General features: G+C 50.3%; 1 long non-coding RNA gene across 1 annotated transcript; it reads left to right on the top strand.

Moving 5' to 3' along the window:
* LOC124658879 lies at window positions 1-1,700 on the top strand. Its single transcript, XR_006989373.1, has 3 exons — window positions 1-158; window positions 259-353; window positions 1,661-1,700. It is a non-coding gene; the product is annotated as an uncharacterized LOC124658879 (long non-coding RNA).
* The last annotated feature ends 18,314 nt before the right edge of the window (window positions 1,701-20,014 follow it).

Here is a 20,014-nt window from a genome sequence, read left to right as displayed (position 1 = left end):
TACCTACATGTTAACTGAAGTATTTCTCCCTGTAGATGTTAAATTTTCTTCTCACTTAGGTGTTCATTTGTCAACCTATATGGAAGCTCATTTGTTCAGCATGGATTAGTTAGAACTGTATGCAGACCGAAGGCCAATTATGGTAAGTTTCACGTGAGGTATGTGATTATTTTGGGTTTTATATTATACAGATCAATTGACCACTGCCCTCACCGCTGTAAAGCCTAATCCTATCTTCCTCCGCACCGCCCGTTTCAGGTCCCATGAATGAGGGTCTGACTTGAAGCCACAACACCACCACTGGGTCGCATACCAGCTCCGTCTCTTCACTCTTCCCTTCGCCGATGCATTAGGTAGCTGTTAATTATTTTTCTCCTCATAAATGATTGATTTATCCACTTGTTTCCTTCCATTCGTTCTCTAGATTGATTAGATGTGGTCTAGAATAGGGTGGGAGAGGAACACACCGAGTGAGCCTCCACTAGCTTCTTTAATAACGATCAGTTGTAAGTGTGTTATGCATCTCATGGAATTTTCCAGCTCAGTTTCTTGTCACAACCGATGTATCTTACTGAATTTTGCATTGAGAAATCTTTAGTTGTGTGAGGAAGAGACGATTCAGGTTGCGCCAGCCATTCGGTTTATGTTGTTTCAAAATTTTATTTGGCTGGGACCCACTGCTCCATCATCCTCGTCCTTCTCTGCCACTATCTACTCTTTGCTTTGTCTACTAATTTAGCAACCATGAGGTATGCCACTAATTGATGAGCATCAGAGCTCTATGATGTGCCTCTCCATTTAGAAAATGATTGTGCATCTTTGATTGCAATGCTAAATGCCCGGGTGCCAACAAATCTGCTTGTGACGGGGCTGTAGAAGGTATAATGGCTTGTGTCATTTCTGAAGTTAACAGAGAAGGGAGCAGTGTGGCTCATGTTCTGGATAGGTCATCGCCTCACCTCCCTCGAGTCTGGCAGCACAAGCGACTAATGGTTTGGCATTTCAATCAAAATTTTCCTTTCCTTCCGAAATTGTGTAATTAGTCTGAATAGTAGAACAGAGGTAGGAGTAAGACGTCAGGTTGCAAGGGATGCATTATTTTGGACCCCGTGAGAGCACTCATGGGCTTAAACTCATATTGTTCAGTTCACTTTGATGCATTTCACGTGGTGCTTGTGAATTGACAATACATGTATTGTACCTGAAAGTATGTGCAAGTAATCATCATTGAAGGTACACAGTTATGTGAAGCTTTCAGTATGATGGTCTTGTGCAGCTTGTACAAGGCTCTAACTATATGCTCTGAACCACTTTTGACTCAAGTTAGAGGACCACCGAACTAGGTATCTAGAAACTGTATGGCTGGTATCCCCTGATAGATTTGTATTCTAAATTTCCATTCCCCATCTACCACAATGCTCCATAGTCCTGCACAATGCTACTCTAGGGATTATCACCCAGAAACTGTACTAATCGATTGGCTGTTGATTATGCGGAATTGAAGGTCATGAAATTGTTACCTTTCTATCCTTGGATATCTAAGTATTATATTGCCAATTATTTGACTTTGGCAACCTGATGGATGTTGTATTTTCTTTGTTAATAAATTATTTTCTCCTATTGTCGAACATACAAGTAAACATGCCATTTTAAGATGCAGATAGCAGAGCAAGGTTAAAGCCCGGCACCGCATAACACTCTAGAGGCATTGTTGGTCATAGGGTGTGGAAGAACTCGAGTGAACAACAAAGTTAGCAAGGACCCTCTCTACCTCTTGGGGGAAGTCAAGCTGCCCATGTATTACTTTTTCTATGTGAAGTGAATTGGAAAATAGAATTTACGCTTTTTTCTTTTCTTTCTGAAAGATAGTTTGCTCTATGGTGTTCTCTGTTCCTCCACTCCGCATTGTGTTGGAAAGAGTCTTTCTACCTGAGATAGCTGTGTGCCCGTTATTAGAATTGTAAAAGTGTTCCCTTTTAGATTAAAAAAGAGAAGCACAAGTTCCCGCCAGACTATGTTACATGATGGTAGAATTATTTTTTGCTGGGAAGAATATTGTGTACAAACACGTGTACTCACATCAGTGTGAAATAAGAAATTGCTTGGTAGTTTGTGTTTATGTTTGACGAGAATCAGTACAAAAATAAATTCATTCTTATTTATTATGAACCAGTTTACTATCTTCATGGGCCCTTTTATGTTTTATTCACCTCTATTGTCGCATGTAACAACACACAGGCATGTGACTAGTCCGTTCCTAAATATTAAAATATAGATGTTTTGGCAGGTTAATTTGAACAGCCAGGTAAGCAATTTGAGATCTTGCCGCTGCTCTTCCGAAATAACGGCTTTAGCTGTTGTTGGAACTACTAGCGAAGGCGTAAAGTCGCGAAAACGTTATAACCGGCCGGATACGTCTCGCTACTGTGGAAACGTAATATACTCGTCGTTTTCACCGAGCAGGCAGAGTCTGAAAAGAAAATCTCCGCCAGCGGAAACAGAGCTCCGCATCAAAATCGCCGCCTCCAATTCGAACCTCCGCGGCCCCGGCCGGTCGATCCGCCGGCGGCGTGACCGACGAGGCGAGGGAGGCTCGGCTGCGTGCCAATTTTCTGGGAAGCTCCTGCGGCTGTGGGTGGCCGCCGCAGCGGTCATGCCGTTCGATCAGGCGCTCGGCTCCTGCGGGTAATCCCTCGTCTTAGCACACATTAGTGCGCATTAGCGAGTGTAATTAGTCCCACCTCGCCATTCCGGACGGAATCCGCGCGCTATAAAAGCGCCCCATTCGCGGGTTGTCTCGCCGGGTCTAGTAGCGCAGGCCTGTAACTCCGGCTCCGGAGGGTAGAGTTGGCGGGGGTAAGGTTTCGGCCCATGCGTGGCGCACCGCCGGTTGGTTACCCAACCGCGGTTGCGGGGTCGAGCTCGGGTCGCTGTGCTGTTGCGCTTGAGCCCGGGGGGACGCGGTTAGCGGCCTAGCCTCGCCGCTGGGTTGGCATGCCGCCGGGTCACCGGCGGCGAAACCCATGTACTATTATAGCGCGCCTTGCCTCTGGGCTTTCTCCCTTGTACCATAATAAATAAAGGGGAGATCCTTGGGTTCGCGAGCACACTTCAGCCCCTCCCGCCAGCATCTTTTGCACTTCCGCCATTACATTCAGTTCTCAAACAATTGCGTTCATTCAAAAGTTTCTCAACAACTATCTCATGACATGCATTGCTCAAGTTTTCCGTTCATCCAGAACTTGTCCTGGCTAATAACTTCTCTTTGGGGTGCGCTAGGAACAGTTAACATTCTTACTGCGGAAAGAGGAACAAGAAATTGTGTGCTTATTCTTCTCTCGAGCTCAAAATGATCTGCTCTGTCTTCTTCCATTGAATTGTCTTTCGAGCTGGGCTTCGTCCCTTAGGGGGTGAGCCTTGGGTTCGCGCGCGCACTTCGGTTCCTCTCTCCAACTTCTTTTGCTTTTTAATTTGCAAGATTATGGTCCTAGCTATGAAGAGACGCACATCTTTCCTTATTTCTTTTCGGATTACGTGCTAAACATGCAATGCTCTGAATCAAATGCTAAACATTAAAAGGCCGCATTCTGTTAAGTTTAGAAAGAAAATAACTATATCTGACATTCATTCCTGTCGACCTGTTTTCGGTTCATAAAATGTATGGAGACAGCAATGGATAATCAAATTCCAGAACTATTTGGCCTAGAGATCTTGTAGTGCAAGTCTGAAGAATTTTCTGCTGATTTATCAGAAGCATATACTCTGCACCTTCGGAAAGCGATTGTGTACACATGAAAATTCCACCAGCAGACTAGGTCTACAACTCCTTTCGGGGATTGTCGTTGTACTTTTGATTCATTTCGTACCCTTATTCTTAATTGAGGAAACTGTTCATCTGCTTGTCTTAGCTTCTTTACAATTTTTGAGAGAACACCTGAAACTTTATTTATCAAATAACATCGCCATTACAAATAGTCAACCAGATAAGCTCCGAAACAACAAAAATTTAAAAACAAAGGCTGGCATGAATGAATGATGCTGAAGAGTAAAGAGAAGAAAGAAGCCTCCTGCTAATTCTCGTGGAGAACAACCTGGAAAACTCGTGATGCCATTGTTTTGAGAAGAAAAGAACAGCATCCCTTGTCATGTATTATTTCTGTATTTTTCTGAAATATTGGGCACGCCTTTGTACTGGGTATCTTTAAGAGGACCTGAACTGTGAGGGCCCAGTTCCATAAAGTTGGGTGCAAACTAAATTATTAAAGGAGGCGTCGAAGTAGAGTTTTGGTGTGCTAACGTTTGAAGCTCCTTCTGCAACTCGCTGACGAAGACATTGTGTGCGCTGTGGCCTGAAGCTTTCCATGCGCAGTTAAGTTCTTTGTGAGGGTGATGACTGTTCGCCCCAGATGTTGGCTAGCTTCAGTTGCCTTTATCTCAGCTGGTGATGCTATGTTCTTTGTCAGTTCCAAATTATGAGTTAAACAAGTACATGATCAACATCTGTTAAACAAGTAGCGCTAGCTCGCCTTTCCCCTTATAATAGATAGGGGTGAGCCTTGGGTTTGCGCACACACTTCAACCCCTCTCGCCAACTCTTTTGCTTTTCAGTTTACAAGATTAAGAGCATCTCCACTCGTCCCCCCGAACAGGCCCCCGGCGAGCGTTTTTTCCATCCTGACGGCGAAATTCGGCCCAGTCGCGCCCCCGGTTCCTCGTTTTTGTCCGGATTTGGCCCTTCATCCATCCGGCGAGCCCACGCCATCCCCGGACCCCCGGGGCGCGCTCGGGGACTCCGGACGAAAGATTTTGGCGCGAAACGTCGTGTGGACCCGCGTAGTCGGCGACTGGAAAACCAAATCCTGTCGATTTTCCCTCCAATTTGCTTGCATATCCCCATTCTCTCCTCGCTCGCAAATTCCCCAATCTCCTCGTCTTCCAGCCTCCGAGTCTCCCGGCGGCGTCTTCTCGTCCACCACCACTCTCCTACTCGTCTTCTCGTCCACCACAATGCCGCCGAAGGCGCCGGCGAGGAAGATGCGGGCGAAGAAGACGAAGCCGCCGGGCATGTCGAACGCCGAGTGGGCGGCGGACGAGAAACGGCGCGAGGTGGAAACAAGCGCCGTGGCGGAGAGGGTGAAAAGAGCCGCCGTCAAGAGGGCGGCGGCGGCCCAGACGAACAAGCGAGGATGATCAGCATGGCCCCGAGCGGCGGCAGCGTGTTCCCCGCCAATGGCCGATGCAAGGTACAACCGGTCCCCGTCGTCCTTCTCCCCTTCGCTGTACTCGCCGTCGCCGACTGCCGTGTTCCAAGAGGGCGCCTACGTCCAACCGTCCAGGTCCACGACGTCGCCGCCCGAGCTTGACGTCGGCGGCGGCGGCCTGTTCGAGGACACCTCGCCGGCCCTGCGACGAGGGCCGCTCCCGTTCGGTGCGATGGCGGCGCCGAACGAAGAGGAGATCCACGAGATGATCACCTCCGGCTCCATGGCCGCCGCTGCGAGCCCGGGGTTCTTCATGGCCGCCGCCGCCGCGTGCCCGGGGTTCTTCACGCAAGAGGAGACGAGGGCGACGGCAGCCGTGGCGGCGCGCAACGGGCATCGGGAGGATGTTGCCGACGGAAGCCAAGCCGTCGAAGAAGAAGACGAGGAAGAAGAAGAGCCAACTCAAGCCGCCGCCAACCCGTCGAAGGGGAAGAAGAAGAGGAAGAAGGACTCGCCGCCCGCCGAACCGCGTATCAAATGGACGCCGAAGGAAGAGGAGTGCCTCGCCGAAGCTTGGATGACCGTGTCCACGAACGGCATAATCGGGGCCAATCAGTCGTTCGACACATACTGGCTTCGAGTGAAGCAGGCGTACGAGGAACGCAAACTCGTCGATCCCTACTTCAACAAGACGAACATGAACGTGTACCGGGGAGAGAAGGCAATGGCCACCCATTGGGGGATCATGCAGACGGCGTGCAGCAAATGGCACGGCATACGGGAGGAGGTCGACAAACGGCCGATCAGCGGCCACGACTTGGAGCAAAAGGTATGCTCCGCCGACCCCGCATCACCGAGGTACATCGTCGTTACCCGACCCGTATCGCCGTGCTCTTTTTTCCCCAGCCTGCGCCGAGCTTTGGACATGTACACGGACGACACCGGCCTGCAGCTCAAGTTCCTCAACGTCTACGCCCGCCTCGAGAATTGCGAGAAGTGGAAGGAAACTCGCACGACCCTCTCGAAGAGCAAGACCGAGCAGTACAACCCCGACGCTCCGGCGGCTTGCACGGCGGAAGGGCGCCCGACCTCGGCCGGAAGAAGCCGAAAGAGCTCAAACGGACGGACAATCCCGCCGACAGGATGCAGGCGTCGATCGACAAGTGCTCGGGCCGACTTGAGGTCGCACGCCGACGGGAGGAACGACAAGTTCGACGGCAGGTGGCGGGAGATGCTCGCCAACCAAGGCGTCCGGATCGCCCTGCCGAAGAAGACGGCGGCGGCGAAGAAGAGGAACACGGACTTGGCGTTCCTCATGGGCGGCGGCGACATGGAACCGATGGACGAGGAGACGAGGAATTGGTACCGGGGCCACCGCAGCGACATCCTCCGAGCCACTCCGGCCGGTCCTTCGTCGTCTCCGCCGGCTCCTACCTCGTCTACCTCACCATCTACCTCGTCGACCGCGGCTGCTTCGACGTCCACCGCCGCTGCTTCCTCGTCGCCCGCCGCAGCCGCTTCGGCGACGGCGTGTGAGGGAACCGGGTCCGTCGGACACCGCCGTGCCGGCCGGGACTGCCGACGAGCCTCGTCTCCGTGTAATTTCCCTCCGATCGCCGATCTGTGGCTGATCCTTTTACTCCTTTTGCCGATCAACCGGCCGTACTTGTAGCGCGGGACGGCGATTTGTTTGAATTTAAACTCTATCCGCCGAACTCCGGGTGGACGACTGGAAATACGGTACTCCCCACGACTTAATTTCGTCCAATCCGGCGGTTGTTTCGTCCGGATTTGGGCGTGGGGAGCGCCAACGAGTGGGGATGCTCTAAGGTCCTATGAAGAGAGAGACGCGCATCTAGCATTTGTTTTTGGATTACATGCTAAACGTGCAATGCTCTGAATGACTGAATCACCTCGCCATATAGACATATGCATATTCGTCCGTACAGAAAGCAGGGTTCGTTCATCTGTAGACATGAGATCAAGGTGACAACAATTGTCAATCAACAAATAAAAATTTCATAAATGTTGTTAATAAATAATAACATACTTGTGAAAAAGATTGCAAAAATATGTGCTTGTTAGTTCAGAATGCTCCACTATGTGTTCTTGGGTTTAATTTCACTAGCTATGATTTTTTTCCACTGATTTGTCAGAAGTATATACTCTGCTGGCTGCAACTTTGAAAAGCGATTATGTAAATAGGAAAATTGCACAAGCACACTAGGTTTGCAACTTTTTTAAGGATTGTCATTGGAGGGTACATGATGGGAGCTTCTTAATTCCTGAATGCACTATTGTATCTGTATTCATTTCTTATTCTTATTTCTTAATTGCAGAAATGTCCAGATGCTTTCTGAACATTTTATATTTCTTCAGAATGCCGACAATTTATTTATCAAATAACATGTCGTTGCAAGTAGTCTCCATGATGGAACAGCAAAATTATAAAAAAAGGGTCTGCATTCTGCAAGCTTACTAGCTCTAGCTAACAGATGCTGCAACCTTCGTCGTCTGACTGACATAGATGAATGATGCTGAAGAGAAAATGAAGCCTCCTGCCTAATGTCCCGGGGAGCAACCTGGAAAAATAGTAATGCCATTGTTTTTTATAAGAAGAAAAGAACAACATCCATGCTGCCATATATACATTATTTCTGTATTTTTCGAAAATATTGGACAGGTCTCTGTGCTGGGTATGTTTAGGAGGATCAGAATTGTGATGGCCAGTTTCATCAAGTTCAGTGCAACTAAATTGCTAAAGGAGGCGAAGTAGAACTCTGGCCTGCAAACTTTTGAAGCTGCATCTGCAACTTGCTGACAAAGACATTGTCTGCGCGCTGGCCTGAAGCTTTTCATGCGCAGTTAAGTTGTTTCTGAGGTGATAACTGGTTTCCCCAGATGGTGGCTAACTTCAGTTTTTTCTATCTGAGCTGGTGATGCTAGCCTCTGTTAGTTCCAAATTATGGGCTGTAGAGTGCTGTTTTTATCAGTTATAAACAAATGCTAGTTCTTCCCTTAAAATTGTTCAAGTTAATGATGTATGTTCGGCAATTGGATTACTCGGAATGCCTTTGTAATTGAGAAGAAAGGAGCAAACAACACCAGTCGTGTCATGTGTTATCTCTGCACTTTTCCTGAAATATTTGGCAGGCTTGTATGCTAATTTCTGAAGCTGCCTCTTCAAGTGCATCTCGCTGGCGAACAGACTGCCTGCGATGTGTCCTGAAGCTTTCCCTTGCTTTCCTCTGCGAACGTAATGATTGTTTGCGATGTAACCTTGGTACCGTTAGCAAAGTGCTTCATAACGGATCGTACTACCTTGTTGATTTCCGCGAGCTGAGGGATAGACCTGCTAACTGGCGCCGGAAACGCAAGCGTGAGGCTCCGGATGACATCTACGATGAAACAGATCGCCCTTGGAATATCGCACAGCTACGTCCTTTCTACACTTAGCATATTTTTCCGAGTTACAAACTCTGTAATAGTTATACATGATCAATGAAATAAAGCTTATGGTTCACTCTTTGAGTGTTTTACCTCCTTTACTTGTTCATTTTAGATCGTGTATGTTTTTTCCGACTAAAACCGCAGAGCTGGATGTTTTCCGCCTAGGCGTGTATAAAAGTTGTGATTTCTAAAATCGTCCTTTAGGACGTAAGCTTAAGTTTTCTGGTTAAGTTGTTATCTGTTGCGAACTCGTGGATTCCTAGTAGCGATTTCCGGCACCTATGCCTGGGGGCTTGTTTCCGCGGTTATGGACGGATTGCCATTGGGCTTCGTCGCCGCTGGCAGGCATTTCCGGCTAAGGTTTTCCGGCTCGTGGAAGGTCAAGCGGACAAGCCGGAAAATAACAAGATCAGCACTTGCTTTCCGACATGAAACGAAACATGCACATAATATTAAACGGATAGCAGGATAAGTGTTTCCGCCCCATGCATAATCGTTTCGTTCCTAGCTACTTAAGAATTTAAAGTCTTATTACAAAACCCTCGCTGGGGCCAAAATGATGCATTGTTTTTCCCGCAGGAATAAAAGTTCTCACTCCCCTTAGCCGGAGAAGTCTTGCCCTCTCGGATCTTGTTCCTTGGCGCCTTCGGCCGGAGAAGACACATCTTCTTCACTTTCTTTTTCAGAAGCAGCAGCGCTGGTCTTGGGTTCCTCTTGGGGAGCTTCCTTGGAGCTGGTCCAGGTAAATTGGGTTCCGGATTCCGCAGGTCGCGCCTTGGCAGCAAGCTCCTTCTGAAGTTCCGCTTCTAAGGGCTCGTCCGCAGGAAGGACGACCTTGTCGTAGAATTCCTCGTGCCGGATCCTGCGCGCGATACGGGTGTCGTAGCCGCTCACTGCATCCAGCAGCGCGTTGACATCCGCATCCGGAGGAACGCCCGTGGTCACTTCATCAAGATCAAGATCCGGAGTATGTGCCAGGCACATGGTCAAGGCCATTGCAGCTGCGCCTCGGGCTGAGGATGCTTGCAGATCTGTCACCAGTTCCGGTAGGACATCCATCTTCCTGATAAGTTTCCGGACGTCGCAAGTACGGCTCCTCTTGATGGATAAGTTGTAACATATCTTGCGGGAGGCGGAGATGAGATCTTTGCAGTCATCGCCTGCAAGTTGAAGAAGGTCGTCACGTGGGTACAAATTCCGGCGCTCTTCAGAATACCCAAGCGGCTCTGCATAAAACAGTGAGGATATAAGCATACAGTTTTGAGCATAAAGTAAAACGTCGGAACAAATATCTGGGCAAGGTGCTAGTATTGGTACCCAAGATGTTCTCATTGAGCAAGTCCCAGTGCCGTCCGCATAAATTTCCGGAGTCCGTCAAGCTCTTTTTGCTGCCTCCTGATGGTCTCGCTATCAGCATTCTTTTTTAGTATCAGCTCGCCCTTTTCCCTGATATGCTCGGAGTTTTTCTCCGCCAGCTGCTTTTCGGCTTGCTCCCTCTTAAGTTCCGCCTCCTTTAGCTTCGTCTCCAAGTCTTGGTACGAGGAGCGCAGGTTCTCAAGTTCAGTCGAAGCTGTTGCCAGGGAGGAGGATGCGCCTAAAATAGCATAAGTTAACAACAATTTAAAGTCGGAATTTGGTTAATGACGAAGAAGGCGGAAACCAACCTTGGGCGTCCGCCAGCTGTTTAGCCAAATCTGCATTCTCATCCTTCAGGGTCCGGATATTTTCCGCCTGACTCAGAGTAACGCGGCGCTGCAGGGCAATGTTCTTGTGCAGCTCGTAGTGCAGCGCCTGCTGTTCCTGAAGATTTTAAACAGTGCAGGAGTAAAAATTCCGCCTGTAGTAGTGGTTTCTTTTAAAGCATCATTGCCGGAACCTTTCCGCCATGATGCTTGGGGGCTACTGGTTCATTCTAAAAAACTTTCCCGGAAGTAATCTTTCTCTAAGCATCTAAGCGCTAACTTTTTTTCAGTTTCCGCTTACATGCTTGGGGGCTACTGGGGAGTACCTTTTGCTTGCAGATGAGTTGGTCGCAGAACTGGCCAACATTTTTCTTGAAGTCTTGGATTTCCGACGTCCTGGAATCAGGTTTCCCCCAGGCGTTGTTCAGCATGGCGTTGAGCAGGTCTTGTTCAAGCTCCCATTTCTCCGCCTCAGTCAGCTTGTTGAAAAACTTAGTGGCATAAGCCTTTGGGGTGGAAGTGGTGTCAGCCGGATCTCCAAAGTTCTTCGGAAAAACGACCATGTCGCCAGCGCCTTCTCCAGCTTTCTCGGAAGAAGTTACTTCAACCTCTCCTTGGACTTGTTTTTCCGCCTCTTCTTGGGAAGGGCCTTTGGCCTTAGGATCTTCTTCGACCGCATGCCCGCTGCTAACCGGAATTATTTCCGGTGGAGTGTTTGCGGCAGGTGGGGGAGATGGATCCGCCTGAGGGGGCGACGGCTGGGGAGTTGGGTGGGAGACACTTGGTGGAACTGGAGTAGAGGGACCAACAGCCGGAGATTTCTTCATATATTTTGTGATGGGCTCTTGGCTGGTGGTCCGCGTGGCAGCGGTTTTCGGATTCCTGCAAACAAGTGAAAGGGTTTAGACAAGAGATAATTTCGCTAAGTTAAAATCGCATCATACTCGGAAACTTACGGGGCGCCGGGGATGATGGGGCGTGTGCCTTGGCCGGCCGTTGAGAGCATCCTTATACGTGCACGCTCCGCTTTCCTTGAGTCAAGCGGAGGTGGTTTTACCGTCTTCGGTTTCTTGGCGGAGGCCTCGCCGCTAGCTCCGGCTTCGGAGCCGGAAGCCTTGGCGCGGGGACGCTTTGTAGGTCGAGGGGCGGCCTTGCGAGGTGCCTGTTCCTCTTCCTCCTCATCGTCATCCGGAACCTCCTCCGCCGTGTCTTCGGTGACGGGGACGCGGAGAATGGCGCGAAAGTTTTCCTCCGCCAAAGTGTTGAGCTGGAAGGAAGATGGATAAAAGTTAAGTTAAACATCCAAAATCTTGTGAAGTTTGAAGCAGTGAAAGGAACGAAGCTTACCGGAGGACACTGGTCGTTTGTATAAATGTCTTTGGTCAGTTCCGGGACCTGTTGGCCCCTCGGAATCTTCACCAACGTCTTGATCCTTCTCTTCAGAGTCGGCCGGAAGATCGTGGCGTGTAACCCGAGAGGATCATCCGCCCCGGTATAGGCGCACATCAGGCGCGCGTTGTAACGCAGAGGCTGGATTCTCCGGGAAAACCAGCTAAGTGTGAGCTGGGCTCCGGTTAGTCCGTCGTGGACTAGCCAGGAGATTCTCCGCGCGGCCTTCTCCAGAATTGGGGTCTGGGCAAGCGAAGGGACGAAGCTCCAGCTTGCGAGTTCTTCCGGGGGTTCGTTGACGAACTGAGGCAGGCCCTCATGGATTTTTGGAACTGAGGCATTCTTCTCATAGAACCATCCGGCGTTCCAGTACCGGACGGATTCGTGCGAGTCATGGGGAGGGTACATGCGGCTAGGGCGGAGCATAAATGTCATGCTTCCGCAGTTCACCATTGCTTTCTCCTTGGTTTCTTTCTTCACCCGGAAAAAGAACTGCCACAACTTGACGTCTGGCCGGATCCCAAGATGTCCTTCGCAGAGAGTCACGAAGTTGGACAAGAGAAGGTATGAATTCGGGCAAATGTTGTGGGGCTGGAGCCCGTAGGTGCTGAGGATGGAGAGAAAAATTCCGAACAAGGGAGTGAAAGTCCGCGTTCCACCCAAGCCTTAGTCATAACAACTTCTCCGGCTTCGGCTTGGGGACGACGGAGTCACGTGTGAAACTCCAATGAGAGGAGATCATTCCTTCGTTCCGGAGCTCTCTAAGCTCCACGTCGGTGGTTTCGCAAGGCCACCATTGACCCCGTTCTCCTTCGCGGATCCGGGCCTTGGACGCCTTCTTGTTTTCCGCCTCCCGCACTTTTGCCGCCATCCGAGCTTGCCCTTCGAGTTCTTCTTGGAGCTCTTGGAGGGTAGGAATCCGGCTTGGAGCGGTCGCTGGAAGATGCGGAAAAAGGTTGAGCTAGTCTGATGTCGGAAACATATGGTGGCAGGAATGATATGGGATCCGGGCATATGGGTTCTATCTGATTGGGATCCGGGCTACTCGAAGAGCTACCAGTGCAAAGTGACGATTCGAGTGGCATGCTTCCGGCTGCACCCATATAAAGTGTTTGAGTACCCGGATCACTAAGCCTATCTTCTACGCTAGGTTGTCTTCTACAAGGCCGGCGTACTTACCGCTAATGGCGCGGTGGCTCGACGGAGCTCCGGCGGAGGTGAGGTCGCCGAACTTGAAGGAAATCGACCCGCGTGACCACGAATCGGCGGCGGAGCGAGTTTCTCGTTCAAACGTGAGAATCTTGGTGCGAGGGGAGCCTTGGTTCGGCGGCGCGCGAAGTTCACCGTGGCGAAGATCGCCGGAGTCGAGATCTGGTGGGCGGCGCAGGCGCGAGGAGGAAGACGATGTGGTGAGAGGGGGTGAAAGAATGAATTTTTACCGGGCCGCGGGGTATTTATAGGCCGCGCTCGGAGATTCGGGATCCGGATCCAACGGTGGAAACTGAACGGTCGCGCCGTTGGATGGATGACACGTGTTTAGGTCAAATGCGGTAAAACGACGTGGAGGTAATTTAACCATGCACTCCCGAAAATTCCGGTTGAAGATTTGCATTTGCGAAAATTTAGCGCGGGAAATAAGGAAGTTGTGCGCGGGAAATACGGAACTTCCGTTGTTGCGTGTGATCCGAAGATGAAGGATTTCCGAAGCCGTTTGAGTCTCTTAAGATTCCGGGTAATTTCGTGAAGATAAGTTGTCTCTCATTCGAGCAGGGAGTAACCCGGAGATGTTCTTTTGAACGTCGATGGATGAAGTCCCGCGGGGTGGGAGCATTTTCCGGCTATAAGTTGGAAAAAAGAAGAAAATGCAAAGTTGGAGCTCTTCAAGTTTCTCCGCGTTACCAACGTTTGCCGGAGATTATAATGAACCAAGCAAGGCGGAAACCGCAGGTGAAACTCGGAGAACTCGGGGGCTACTGTTGTGGGTATACTTCATAGGTGTACCATCGACAGGGCCTAGATCCGGCAAGCCCGGGTGGCCCACAGACGGTGATGAGGCATGTGGCCCATCGGGCGGCCCGATTGCTCGTTGATCATGAAGGAAGAAGTCCAGCCCAGGATCGGCAGGCCGGATCCGTACCGACATAGGAGTAACCCGGATCCATGGAGGCCCATGAGGAACCCGGATCCAGGACGACGTGTATGGAAGGCGGATCCGTGACGTGCACGGCAAGATATTGTACCGTAGTTAGGCTATCTGTAATCCGGCTAGGACTCTCCATGTAAACCCTAGATCCGTGCGCCTTTATAAGCCGGATCCCGGGAGCCCTAGAGGCACAACCACAACTCATTGTAACAACGCGAAAGCGCCCGGATAATTCCGGACAAGCAGCGAGAGGCCCCGTCATCGTGCAGGTGTTCCGAAGCTGGGTAACTCGCGTACCACCGTCCCGTGTGCACTCCGCCCTATGGCCCCTACTTCTTCTCCCCCTCGTGAGGATCCCTCCTCCGAGGTACCGTCGATTAGGCAACGACACCTAGCTTCCCCTTGCTTTCCTCTGAGATGGCGACGCTATGCTCTTTGGCGACCGCTTTTTGGACAGCGTGAAACTGTGTTTCGGTCTTTTTGCGGTGGCCCTCGGACACAGAAGAGACCCGCGTCCGTTTGCGGTTGCCAACAGCCTTAGAGCATGTCTAACAGCCTCCGTATTTTTTCGCCCCTTAGAGCATGTCTAACAGTCTCCGTATTTTTTCGCCCCTTAAAACGCGAGTAGAGGGTCATGTATTTACTTTTCGCCGGTCGAAAACTCGGACGAGCTAGCAGACCCCGTATCCCCACCCCGTAAAATAGAATCTATTTTACGGGGTGGGGATACGGGGTCTGCTAGCTCGTCCGAGTTTTCAACCCCTCAAAACAGGGTTTTTTGACAAATTGGATATTAGAACCAACACAACATTCACATAAAATAAATATTTTACATCACACAATAATCGTCATAATTATTACAATAATGTTTTTCGGAAATGTCAACAAATGTTCTAATGGAAGAATTAAACAAATAACAAATGTTTCACACATACAACAATAGGAAATGAATGTTTCACATACAACAGTGGGAAATGAATGTAATAAATCATTGGCCATGCAACTGCCAATGGTGATCAATCAGATCTTGGGTGAGCTGGTGATGAGTCTCGGCATTTTCAATGCCTCGGTGAGCTACAAGATAAGCTTCAATCCGATCAGGGTTCCTCTCGGGCTGCACTCGGGTGCCAACATTGTCATAGAAACATGCCAAGTTCAAACCTCTTTCATCTTCAATGATCATGTTGTGAAGAATCACACAACATGTCATGATATCAATAAGAGTTTCCTTGTCCCAAAACCTAGCAGGACCCCGGACAATTGCAAACTTTGCTTGCAAGACACCAAAAGCTCTCTCAATATCCTTGCGGCATGCCTCTTGATTTTTGGTGAAGCAAGCTTCCTTTCTTGTCAAAGCCTTGTCTTTTTTCTTTTTTATGGACTTGACAAGGGTTGCATAGTTAGGGTAAATACCATCTGTGAGATAGTACCCCATGGTGTACTCATTGTTCATAACTTTGTAGTTACAAGGTGGAGCTTCACCCTTAACTAGTCTTGCAAACAAAGGGGATCTATTCAAGATGTTGATGTCGTTGAGTGTCCCCGGCAATCCAAAAAAAGCATGCCAAATCCATAATTCTTGAGAGGCCACAGCTTCAAGAACAATGGTAGCATCACGGCTTTTGCTACAATACATTCCATGCCATGCTTTTGGATAATTTTTCCATGTCCAATGCATGCAATCCAAACTACCAAGCATCCCCGGCCACCCCCTCTTTTCATTGATCTCCATGAGCCTTTTTGTATCTTCCTCATTTGGAGCTCGGAGATACGTCTCTCCATACAACTTGATCACCATCTTGGCAAACATACGCACGCAATCCGTGGTTGTTTGCACACCAATGCGAAGGTACTCATCGGTATAATCTGCTGGTATACCGTATGCAATAACCCTCATGGCGGCAGATATTTTTTGATATGGGCTAAATCCCATGACTTGGGCAGCGTTTCTTTTTTGCTTGAAATAATCGCAATTTGCCTCGCAATCTTTGACGATTCTCTCGAACAAAGTCCTACGCATTCGGTACCATCTACGGAAGAGGCGGGGAGGATAGGTCGGTACCTCGGCAAAATAATCTTGCATCAGCTGTTCGTGGCCGAGCGCGCGGTTCCGCGGAATGCACATACGCCCCATCACGGATCCTTTCCGCTGATCCAGAAGCTTGGCGCGGTCCTCCATTTGCTTCATGCCGAACAGGAGCAGCATCATCTCCGTCTCGTCGTCGTTGAGCAACTCGTCGATGTCCGAATCGTCGGAATCCGATGAGGACCAATCGGTCGACGTCGCGTCCAAATCCGCCATGTGCACATCCTCCGAAGCCATCTACCACGGTGTACCATACATCAGCCCCAAACACGACCATGCTACGGGCGACAACGAAGAAGAACGCGGCGGAATACTCACCGGCGAAAACGGCGGAGAAGACCGTGGCGGGAGGGCGACGGCGGGCGCGGAGGGACGCGGATCTTCGGCGTAGGTGCGGCGGAGGTGCGGGGGCGTCGACGCAGCTCGGTGCGGCTCGGCGGACGACGGAGGGACGCGGATCTGACGGATTGCTGCGGCGGCGCGCGGGAGGCTGCAGCGGCGCGCGGGGGAAAACGGGTGGGGGGAACTGAAATGTCCGCGCGCGGTTTCGGAATTGGGATACCGGTTTGGCCCTCTATCCCCGCTCCCACCCCGCACAAGTAGGGGGCGACGACCCGCCCCGTAATCGAAAACAGCAAAAAACGATGCGGGGGACCGTTTTTACGGGGCGTGCTAGACGGCCGGGTACAGCCAAAACCCGTATATCGGCGGTTATTATACGGGTTTGCCGCTTTTACGGGTCTGTTAGACATGCTCTTAGACTAGTCACAATGGGAAGTATCATACACTAGTATCATGCATATGATACTAGTTTATGATACTACCCCCACAATGCATAGTATTATAAGATAGTATCATAATATCATCATATTTAATGTTTTGTAGAATCTCAAGGCAAATTTGTGTACATGATGTGTTTGCCATTAAGTTTTCTAGGTTTACGTGCTATGATACGGTATCATATTATGATACCACTCTCATCTCTCACCTCATTAATTAGTGTGCCACATCAGATTTTTGCCAACATGGCTAGTCTTAAACGGTATACAGAAAAAAGTCAACATGAACACAAACATAATTTACATATTATAGGGCCCAATAATGGGCCCAAAAGTCCACGGTTTGCCTCCTCAGTGGCAGCTTCTACTCCTCCTCGCCGAGGTCGATGAAGTCCTGCGGCGGCTGGCACACATTGGCCATCGGAGGAGGAGGAGGCAGTTGTGTCGGTGCAGGCGCTGCCTCCTGATGCGAGCGCTGGATGGCCTCCTCAAGGCCAATCCACTTGGCGCGCTCCTCTGCCTCGAAGGTGGCCATGCGCGCTCCAAGGCCTCTTCCTTCGTGAGTTCGGCGTCCTCCATCGGCTCGTAGTCGAGGTCGTCATCCTCCAACGGGTCCTCGGCAAGGAGCCTTTAGCAGGTCCTCGGCAACGCCCTCGAAGAAGGGTCACTGCGGGAATGTGGATAGCCACAAGAGCGGCTCGATGTAGTTGGTGCTAGCCTCGCGGTACTAGTTCGGGTTACCTGGTCGCAGCATGGGGAAGACATACCCGACCACTCCTCCGGCACAACGTCCTCCTCCTGTACCGGCGCCACCCGGGGCTCCCTTTGCAACGACGGCGGCTGCTGCTCTTGCGCCACGTAGTCGACGTCGTCGTCCTTGAGGCCCTCTAGGTGGGCCTCGATGCTCTCGCGCCGAGCATCCTGCTGGGCCTTGAACCGGCATGCCCACAACGGCGAATCCATGGCGTATGTTAGGTCCCGCTGTAGATCCGATGGCAGGAAGACCCGCCGGAGAGCCGGGCCACTGGTGGGGATCGCGGGGATAGGCACACTCGGAGGTGGGCGTTTGGCCACGGCAAGGGCACGCTCGCTTTTTGAATAATTATATATAAGGGCACGCCCGCTTAGGCGTACTGACGCGCGGGTCCAAGAAAATCTTTGGAGGACACACACGAAAATCTTTGGAGGACACACACGGACGCGTGCGTTGTGTGCGGCAACCGCAAACCCAATCTAAATTTGGGCTGAAAAGATCAAACGGACGCGATTCGTTTGTGATAAGCCATTGGGCCTCATGACCTTCCCTTTCTACTCGCCCAGGCGAGCAAGAGCAAGGCGGCGGATATTTTGTCCCACATCGCCTAGGCGTAGAGATCCCGCGCCGCTTATACGACGCATCGTTCCCGTTTTGCATCACCGGGCCTAGTAGCGTAGGTCTATCACTCCTGCTCCGGAGGGTAAGTTGGCAAGCGAAAGGGTGAGGCCCACCGCGGCACCGTATCATGTACGGTCGGGGCGAGCTCAGGTTGGCGCTTGAGCCCATGGTACTGAAGGTGCGTCCTTGTATATACGGCTCTGGCCCAGCCGTGTGTATCTGGACTGCCTCTGGCCTGGGGCGTATTGTGAGGGGCACCGGCCAGCTCCTATGTTCCATCACAGGAGAAGCCTCAAGGCTCTGGGGTCGTTGACGCCCGGTTCCTAGCTGCTTCGGCATAGGTGAAGCCTCTCACGGCTCTGGAGTCCTTGGGCTCATGCTCTAACCTCTCTTGTCGACTTTTTTTGCGTTTTTTCTTGTCCCTTTTATGTACCATCTATTTTTTTTAAATGATGAAAAGATTTTGCCGAGCATGTAGATCCAACTTTCCAAAACATGTGAGTGAAAGTAACTTAGCAAGAAAAATATTTTGACTGTGCAAGTGAATTATTTACACAAAGTGAATGATAAGTACATGAACTGTTGTGGGTATACTTCATGGGTATTGCCAACGACATGATCTAGATCCGGCAAGCCCGGGTGGCCCACAGATGGTAGTGGTGGATTACTGCTCACTGATAACCCACAAGTATAGGGGATCACAACAGTCTTCGAGGGAAGTAAAACCCAATTTATTGATTCGACACAAGGGGAGACAAAGAATACTTGAAAGCCTTAACAGCGGAGTTATCAATTCAGCCGCACTGGAAACGGACTTGCTCGCAAGAGTTTATCAAGTAGTAACAGTTTTATAGCAGTAGCAAGTGGTGAAATAACAGCAGCAGAGTAACAAAGACAGCAGTAGTGATTATAGTAAACAGCAGGATTAAAATACTGTAGGCACAGGGATGGATGAACGGGCGTTGCATGGATGAGAGAAACTCATGTAACAATGAAAGCAGGGTATTTGCAGATAATAATAAAACGGTATCCAAGTACTAATCAATCAATAGGCATGTGTTCCATATATAGTCGTACGTGCTCGCAATGAGAAACTTGCACAGCATCTTTTGTCCTACCAGCCGGTGGCAACCGGGTCTCTAGGGAATCTACTGGAAATTAAGGCACTCCTTTTAATAGAGCACCGGAGCAAAGCATTAACACTCCGTGAACACATGTGATCCTCATATCACCGCCATCCCCTTCGGTTGTCCCAATTTCTGTCACTTTGGGGCCTCGGGTTCCGGACAGACAATACGTGTATACAACTTGCAGGGTAAGATCATAAAGCAATGAATATCATAATGAATCGATAACATGTTCAGATCTGAAATCATGGCACTCGGGCCCTAGTAACAAGCATTAAGCATAACAAGTTGCAACAATATCATAAAAGTACCAATTACGGACACTAGGCACTATGCCCTAACAATCTTATGCTATTACATGACCAATCTCATCTAATCCCTACCATCCCCTTCAGCCTATAGCGGGGGAATTACTCACACATGGATGGGGGAAACATGGCTGGTCGATGGAGAGGCGTCGATGGTGATGATGGCGATGATCTCCTCCAATTCCCCGTCCCGGCGGAGTGCCAGAACGGAGTTTCTGGTCCCGAGACGGAGTTTCGCGACGGTGGCGGCGTACTGGATGGTTTCTGGCGATTTCGACTTCTCCCCGTGCGTTTTTAGGTCGAAGGCAATAAGTAGTCCGAAGGAGGGCGTCGGGGGCCAGCCGAGGCCGCCACACACTAGGGCCGCGCCGGCCTAGTGTGTGGGGCCCTCGGGCCCCCACCTGGCTTGCCCTTCTGGCTCCGTCGCATTCCGGGAAAATAGGACCTTTCGCATAAATTCCGAGGATTTTCCCG

The sequence above is a fragment of the Lolium rigidum genome, chromosome 6 (assembly GCF_022539505.1).
Source record: "Lolium rigidum isolate FL_2022 chromosome 6, APGP_CSIRO_Lrig_0.1, whole genome shotgun sequence".
Lineage (NCBI taxonomy): Eukaryota > Viridiplantae > Streptophyta > Magnoliopsida > Poales > Poaceae > Lolium > Lolium rigidum.
Note: the sequence above shows the minus strand (reverse complement) of the source record. Positions and strands in the feature narration are given on the sequence as shown.